This window comes from Diabrotica virgifera, chromosome 2 (assembly GCF_917563875.1).
Source record: "Diabrotica virgifera virgifera chromosome 2, PGI_DIABVI_V3a".
Taxonomy (NCBI): domain Eukaryota; kingdom Metazoa; phylum Arthropoda; class Insecta; order Coleoptera; family Chrysomelidae; genus Diabrotica; species Diabrotica virgifera.
In genome coordinates, this window is record NC_065444.1 from 3,126,250 (window position 1) to 3,134,852 (window position 8,603).

Sequence of the window (8,603 nt, forward strand, 5' to 3'; positions counted from 1 at the left end):
GGTGAGTAAAAAACTCTAAGTATTCAAGCTGAAATAACGGGAAATTGATGCATTTTATAACATAAACTTATTGAACATTTGTCAAAGTACTTAAAAATGTCTATCAAATGAGCCCCCGAACATGTTGATAGCGTTAAAATTTGTGCACCAAATTTTTTTCAAAATTTATCTTTTAAAAATTTTTCCAAAAAATGTTATTGTTTTTTTTTAATAACTCCGTTCGTGTTTGCGATATCAGGTTTATCTAAAAACTATTTGAAAGTTAATTTCAAATGCTAATTAAGCACGTTGAAGCTAATCTTTTAAACCCCTTACTTTTTTAAAATTAAAAGGTTAAATGACCCCGGTTGCATGGTTCTCACAGCAAAATTTAAGATTTAATCGTTTCTATCTCGGTTATTTTTTACCCTATAGAAATATTATACCAGGTAAAATATTTGGCATAGAAAAAACTAAAATTTGGTTATATATAATTTTTTACGTATATTGAGTATTTTTAAAGTTATTATCAAGAGAATATGAAAATTACAATAATTTTAAAAAGTATGATTTTTTTAAATTATATCTTTTTTTCAACAATATGCATTCTAAACAGGTCAAAATTATCAAAAACATTACTTATACTAATATAAAGAAGTTCTTGTAAGGATTACAACACATTTTAATTCTTGTGGAAATGGCGTATGTTTAATTTTTCACTTTTTCCTAAAAAATTCGAAACGGTTCTTTTATTGTCTTATAACTTGCTTAATTTTGACGCTATTACCTTGTTCTGAAGCTCATTTGATAGGTATTCTGAAGTACTTTGACAAATGTTTAGCAGGAATATTTTATACATTGCATCGTTTTCCCGTTATTTAAGCTTGAATACTTAGATTTGAGTACTCGTCGAAAAAAATACACATTCAATTGCCAATAACTCACTTTGAACTAACATTAGTTTAGTTCTTTATGTGTAGGAATATATTCAGTTTTTTATTATGTTCAATTTCAGTAATAATACCTTTTTTGTAAAAGCTTATAGTTTTTGATGTATACGTGAAAAACCGATTCAAAACATGCATTTTTTTTACGAAAAAATAAAATTTTTGGTCTTTAACCCGCGTGTAGTTGCGCCGTTAGATAGAATATTACATTTTATCCTTTTTCGCGATAATTTGATGCAATTTTTAAAAAAGTGCCTCGAGGAAGGGTGTAGTAATGAGTAGGATTTTTTTTTATTTTTTTTAATTTGTTTTTATTCTTCTTTTTGTGGAATTTATAGCTTTGGGAAGTGCCAATTAGCTTTAATAATTGTTAGAAATGATATTTCTAACATAACAAGTAAATAAAAATACTATAAAATAAAAATTTGTTGTAAATTCGTATTTAAATTCATATTGTGAGATATAATCTAACACGCGACTATTCACGTTACAGAAGTGAGCGCGACTACTCCCGGGTTAATAACTCAAAAAGTGTTGATTTATTTTAACTTTATATAACAAATATTGCTTACAATTTGTCCCTTTAATGACATGGTATTATTTTTAATAAAATAATTTTCACCCCCGAGAAGGGGTGGCATCCACCCCCAGGGTAAAAGCGCAAGTTGGCATCATGTCACCTTTGTTCCATGAGGTATCCTCTAATTACTGACCAATTTTCATGAAAATCGATGGAGGTTAAACGAAATCGGAGCTGAAAACCTTCAGTGACTGCAGTATATGTATCTATAAACCAAGTACATATAAAAATAAAATTTAGATTCATAATAAAAGTGGTATAATTATCTTGTTTTTTTTTGTTTTTTGATTTTATTATCAAGTAAATTTTGAAGGAATAGAGTCTGAAAGTATATAGGTCTGGATCCCGCGTATGAAAAAAAAGTTGATTAATAGCAAGCTGAAAATTTGTTAATAGCTTAATGGTGTCTAGTCGGATAAACTTTGATATATGGGAACAATGGAACAGGGGCAGTTTTAATTGTGGAACAGGTTAAAAATTTGGAACGGTCACACCACGGCAACGGCACATTTATTTTGTCCGACAGAACAGACTTATACTCTCCGAACAGAGATTAAACTCTCACACAAAAATCAGACTGCTATTTATCACCTGTCATAATTCCTGTCATTTTACATATTCTACATGTTCCACTCATTAAAACGCCCATTTGGTGATAAATAGCAGTCTGATTTTTGCATGAGAGTTTAATATCTGTTCGAAGAGTTTAAGTCTGTTCGGTCGGACAAAATAAATGTGCCGTTTTCGTGGTGTGACCGTTCCAAATTTTTAACCTGTTCCACAATAAAAACTTCTCCTGTTCAAGTGTTCCCATATATCAAAGTTTGTCCGACTAGACACCCATAAGCTATTAACAAATTTTCAGCTTGCTATTAATCAACTTTTTTTTCATACGCGGGATCCAGACCTAATATCTATAAAGTTGTTCTGAAGCAATTTCCTTGTGGCATTTTTATAATTAACTATTTAGATGGGAAATAAGCCACAATTAAATTGAAAAAATAATTTTATTAACGTTTCGAAGCCCAAATCGGGTTTCGTTGTCAAAATACAAAATACTACTAAAATAAACAAAAATGTTGCTAGGTAAAAAAAATTCTTTTAATAATTTATTTAATCTGACTCATTTATATTGGCAATTCAGACGTATATTATACATTTTAAAGTAGAAGGCTTTAAAATGATATCGCCAATATTTATTAAAATAAATAAATATAATAAATCGATAAAAAGACTTTTAATCGAAATCTTAAGCTTCTTTAGTATAACGCTAGATCTCTTAAAACTAACAAAAACAAACTCTGGTAGTCTGGTAGAGTATGTTGTGTCTCTAACTACATAATTCAAGTAATCGTAATCCCATTACCAGATCCATTAATTTAAATTCTTCAAATGCATTTCAAATGCAAATGAAAGACGACTAGATATGAACCAGGATCTCTATGTCTGCTTTATCGATTATCAAAAGGCTTTTGATAGAGTACGACATCAGAAACTCATAGAACATTTAAAAGAAAAGAATGTGGATAGTCGAAATAATATCTCGACTGTAATAAATGATTAAAATCGAAAATGTCGAAACAGAAACGACAGAAATCAGAAGAGGTGTTAGACAGGGTTGCGTGTTGTCTCCATTGTTATTCAATCTGCACAGCGAAGGCTAGATATCGAGTGAAAACAAGTAGAAAGAGTGAATAACTACAAATATCTGGAAACCTGGGTAAATGAAAACAATGACCAGGGTAGAGAAATCAGGACACGCATTGAAATTGCAAGACAAGCATTTATAAAAATGAAAACATGTTTGTTAATCGAGACATTCCTCTGGAGCTGAGGAAAAGAGCCTTAAGATGATACGTGTTCTTGACTTTGTTGTATGGAATGGAAAGTAGACAATATAAAGTTGGAAGCATTTGAGATCTGGTACTATATAAGGATTTTGAAAATAGCACGGATCCAACGAGTTACAAATGCAGAGATGCTAAATAAGAGAGGTGCGAGATGATAAAGAACATAAAAACAAGAAAGCCGGAATATTTAGGCCACATTATCAGAGGTGCGAAATATGAGATATTAAGGTTCATAATGCAAGGTAAAATTAAGGGTAAAAGCTTTGCAACAAGCCATCCTTCAAGAAAAAAGCGGGGCCCAGGAAGAAGAAGGACATACTGGTTGAAAAATCTCAGAGCCTGGTTCAACACATCTGCGCAGCTTTTTCGCTCTGCTGGCGATGATGATCGCCAACATTCGTCACACATCAAGAAAAAGACGTCGAAATAAATACGTCTCTATTTGGTTTTTAATAATGATAGGTACACAAAATATACATTTTTGAATTTTATCTACTGTAGTAGATTAAATTTTTTTTCTACCATATTTTATAAGAAAGGGGATTTTTTTAGGGGTTGAAAGAACGAAATATTTGAGGAATAATATTATTAAAAATCAGGAGATTTTGAATGATTGTACTAACAACATTGTTCAATTTGAAATTATAGGAAACAATTTTTATAGGTCAGGGGTCACCAATTAGTTTCCCTGAGGGTCCGTTTCGAAAACCTATGACACTTCCGGGGTCCGGATTTATGCTGCCTGTGTCTGACTGTTCTGATTCGGTTTCTTTGTGGATTCTTGTTAAAAAATATCCCCTATCAACAAATCAGAAGGGTGCCGGGCGAAATTTTTGCGTTTTCAAGCATCGCAAATGCATATTTTCGCATTTTTCAGATTTTAAATCGCTTATAACTCGAAAAATATCAACTTTTCAGAAATATGACAATAGGCCTTTATTATTTATAATTACCCAAGAAACCTAAAAATACATTTTTCCGAGGCAAACAAGTAATTTTGAATTTGCTTAAAAAATTGTTTCACCCGGCACCCTTCCGATTTGTTTAAAGGGGACATTTTTGCAAGAAATCGAGTCAGAAACATTTTTTATACGAAAGTGGCCTCACACATGGACTAATTTGGAAAGGAAAACTAATACTATTTGATTGTTTTTTGGTTACTGCATACTTTTCTGTAAGTTTTCCTGGTACAATAAATAAAATATAAATTCATTGTGTATTGTTTTGATGTTATTATCAGTATCTTTTGAAAACAGCAGTGTCGTAAATTGTTACTGAGAATATTTTAAAAATTAGGAAATTATATTTTCAATGCTAATGAAGTTTTTAGACATCTTCAATTTTGTAGAAATGAAACTGAGGAATTTAAAATAAATAATCATAGTACAAAATGCTAATTAACATGTTATCTTTTCTACATTAGTTTCAATGCAAGGTGTTTGTTGCAAACTTATTAAATCTGAAAATTATTTTAATTAAATTGACATCTGAAAAGTACTCCTACTTAACATATAGTAGAGAGGAAATGAATATAAAAAAATTCACATGACAATTTTATATTACAGCTTACTTAATTTCAAAATTAATGATTAGTAAGTATAACAATAAGGGGGAAACATTTTTACAAAATTAAATTATCAGAGAGAAAAATGACATTTTTTTAGGTACAACCTGTCTGAAGTTTGGAGTGAGTTTAGTGCAACTGAGTCTCATTAGGGAGTTGAGATATTGATCTGTTAAGATACTACTGAGTTTTAATAAAGTTCATTCTTGATAAAGCGGATTCGCACACATAAGTTTAGCCAAACATAGTACACAATTTCATGGCCAAAAATTTTCAAAATTGCCAAACACTAGGTATATTCTGAATTTATTGACGGTCCGCACAAAACTAGCTCACGGTCCGGATGCAGACCGCGGTGCCCTAATTGGTGACCCCTGCATTAGCTACTCTATGAAGGGTGGTTTTTCATGAATGAATAAATGCATTTAAAATTTCAATCTAGGGGTAGTTTATAAGAGTTGAAAATATGTAACCGTTGCTAAATTAAACTGTGGAAATTAAATTAATTTCAATCAGTAGCGGATCTACGGGAAGGGAGAAGGATTATTTCTCCCCCTAACAAAGTCCAAAATTAAAGAAAAAATTGTTAAAACATAAAAATATATTAGTTGAGATGAAACTTAAACCACATACAAACAAATTAACCCAATAAAACCACTATTTAGGAAAATTAAGGGAACTTAATGCACGCAAGTTTTTATTTATGCATTATTAGATGCATTATTAGATGATTAAAGGGTAGTTTTTTAAGGGTTGCAAACTAATTATATATTATAAATAAGACTTTATTTAACATACTTAAACGTGATTAAAATTTAGCATAAATCTGCAATTTTTTATTTTAGGTAGAAGAGGGTAGTTTTCATCCATTAAAAACAAAAACCACACATTGTCCTAAAAAAAGGACAAACCAGTTCAAAAAAAGGTGTGTAAAAACAAAGACTTACCAGAACCTTCCATTCACATAAACTGTCACTAGTTAAATAAGTTTATTTCACAAAATTAATCTATTTGGAGATTAAGCTAGGTAATAAAATAGAAATTTCCAAACTAGAAAGAAACAGTTCTGTGTATTCGCATTTGGCCTTCCATGCAATGTTTACTTAAAAGTATTCTTATCGATTTTTCTTGTTATTTGAACCTTGAAAAAAGGGAAGCCGGCCTTACCTAAAAAGATAATTCATCGTTTTAGAAGAGTGTACTTATTGTATAATTCGTTTTTATTTAAACAACTTAGTGTATTTTAAAAAATCTTTTGATATTTATTTTTCGATAATAGGCCTAGATTCCGCGTACAACAAAAAAAGTTTATTAATAGCTTAACGGTGTCTAGTCGGACAAACTTTGATGTAAAAGAACACTGGAACAGGGGAAGTTTTAATTATGGAACAGGTTACAGGTTTCGAACGTCATACTGCGAAAACGTCCCATGTATTTTGTCGGACAGAACTTCCAATTGATTTGTTACGCTTTCATTAAACTCTCATGCAAAAATCCGACTCCTATTTATCGCCAACATAACTTCTGTCATTTGACATGTCATGTTATACGTGTCGGACCAGGGCCCTCGTAAGGGCTGTTGGCGCCTGTGTGCAAAAAAGGATTTTGGCGCCCCTTAATGCATTTTGGTTCATGATTTTTTATTTATTTTTTTTGAATATAAGTCATAATTATTTGTAGAATAAAATATCAAAATGAAACAAACAGAATAAAATCATAACAAAATAAATTCTTGTTCACACCCATTTTAAAGCATTTACTAAACAAATGGGGTACGGACATGTTTGCGTTGTTTATAAATACTAGAAAATAAACGAAAACTACAAATCACATTAGTAGACTTTTTTAGGAACAGAAATATTGCGTAATGTCTACCTACATAATACAGTGCTAGTCAAAAGTCCGTACCCCCCCCTCTTATTTTTTGAACGGTTATACCTATAATAGTGAAATTTGGAGGGGGGAAATAAACGGACGTAAGCTTCTTAACTAGTCATGACAGGTGACGTAATAGTGACAGATGACGTTACAGAGCCACTGTGACCGATAATTTTAAATGGGACCTTATGGCAAGTGATACATCGTTTGAAAGGTATTCAAAATACCTATTCAGTCATACTAATTTTTTTGGGCTTAAGTTGATTTTGATTTTGGTGGATCAATTAAATCAATATAATATTGTAGTTTCGCATTTAATCAATAAAAATTCAAATGTCCGCCTATGGATTTTTTGTCAAAAAAGTTGAAGTTTTTCAATTCTCTAGTAGTTTCTACGTCAACGTCAACCTTTTTGACAAGTAATCATAGGCGGAATTTTGATTTTTTATTAATTAAATGCAAAACTACAATCTTATATTATTTCATTTATTCATCAAAATTAGCTTAAACTCAAACAAAATTAGTATGACTGAATAGGTATTTTCAATACCTTTCAAACGAGGTATTACTTGCCATAAGGTCTCATTTAAAATTATCTGTCACAGTGGCGCTGTAAAGTCATCTGTCACTATTACGTCACCTGTCATGACTAGTTAAGAAGCTTACGTCTGCTTATTTCCTCCCTTCAAATTTTACTATTATAGGTATAACCGTTCAAAAGATACGAGGGGGGTACGGACTTTTGACTAGCACTGTATAAGTAGACTTTCTATATATACTTAGATATTTAAAAAAATATGCAGATACTTCTGATAAAAAATACCTAGCTAACTTCCTCATAAAATCAAAACGATAGCTAAAAAATAACTACTGTAGTAGCGATACTTTCCGAGACTTTGCTGTTGAAAATTCATTAATTTCGTAGCTAATATTTTTACCATAAAAAATTTCTTGTTCAATTGCTAATATGGCTAGCCCAGACAAACTTTCTTGAAACATTGTCGATCTTAAATAATTTTTAATGATTATACTTTGAAAAACATCGCTTGCCAGAAGCTACAGATACAGACAATGTCAAAAGAATTCTTATAGTCCAGGGCGGATCTGTTTTGAGATGGACGTTGAGAGGTGAATCAAATTTTTTTGCAGAAATTGCTTGAAAATAAATCAAATAATAATATTTGAGTTATCCTCCCTCTTAAAAAGGTCCGGAACATTGTTTAAATAATCAAAATGTCAAAAAAATGAAGGAAAAATTCGATTTTTTTCTTGGTTTCTTGATTATAACTTTAAAAATATTCATTTCCGAGAAAAGTTGTACTGACATAAAAGTTGCGTAATTAAATTTACTATAATATAGAATTGGTTAAAAATTTAAAAAATAGTCACCCTTGTTGCAAAATAGCAATAATTGCAAAAAAAACCATACAAAAACAAGTATTCGCATTTTACGTTTTTCAACAATTTATGCTGCACTTAGGACCTTCATATTTTACTCAGAAAAACTTTATGATACAATAAAACAATACTGTAAATTTCATTAAGATCGGTTTAATAGATTTTGCAAAATAAATATTTTGCAATCCAGCTTTCGCAAAAAAAATTCATTTTTTCAAAATGTTACAGGACTGAAAATAAAGCAGATAGCAAGTTGAAAATTTTTTTGCTTATAGAAGTGTACCGTACCTTTCATTTGCAATTTTCAAAATTAAAATCGATTAATTACAACGGCGTCAGGAAATTTTTTAAATAAACATTAATTTTTGGAGCTACGCGCAGGACAGCGGTGTTCGATTCACACAAGT

General features: G+C 30.7%; 1 protein-coding gene across 3 annotated transcripts in view; it reads right to left on the bottom strand.

Moving 5' to 3' along the window:
- LOC114328077 (mucin-22) overlaps positions 1-6,024 on the bottom strand; it is a 135,322-nt gene extending 129,298 nt beyond the window's left edge. For all 3 annotated transcript variants that reach the window (XR_007696050.1, XM_050642373.1, XM_028276830.2), the window contains exon 1: positions 5,868-6,024. The gene's annotated coding sequence lies outside the window, so the exon portion shown is untranslated. The remainder of the gene's footprint in view (positions 1-5,867) is intronic.
- Between the last annotated feature and the right edge of the window lie 2,579 nt (positions 6,025-8,603).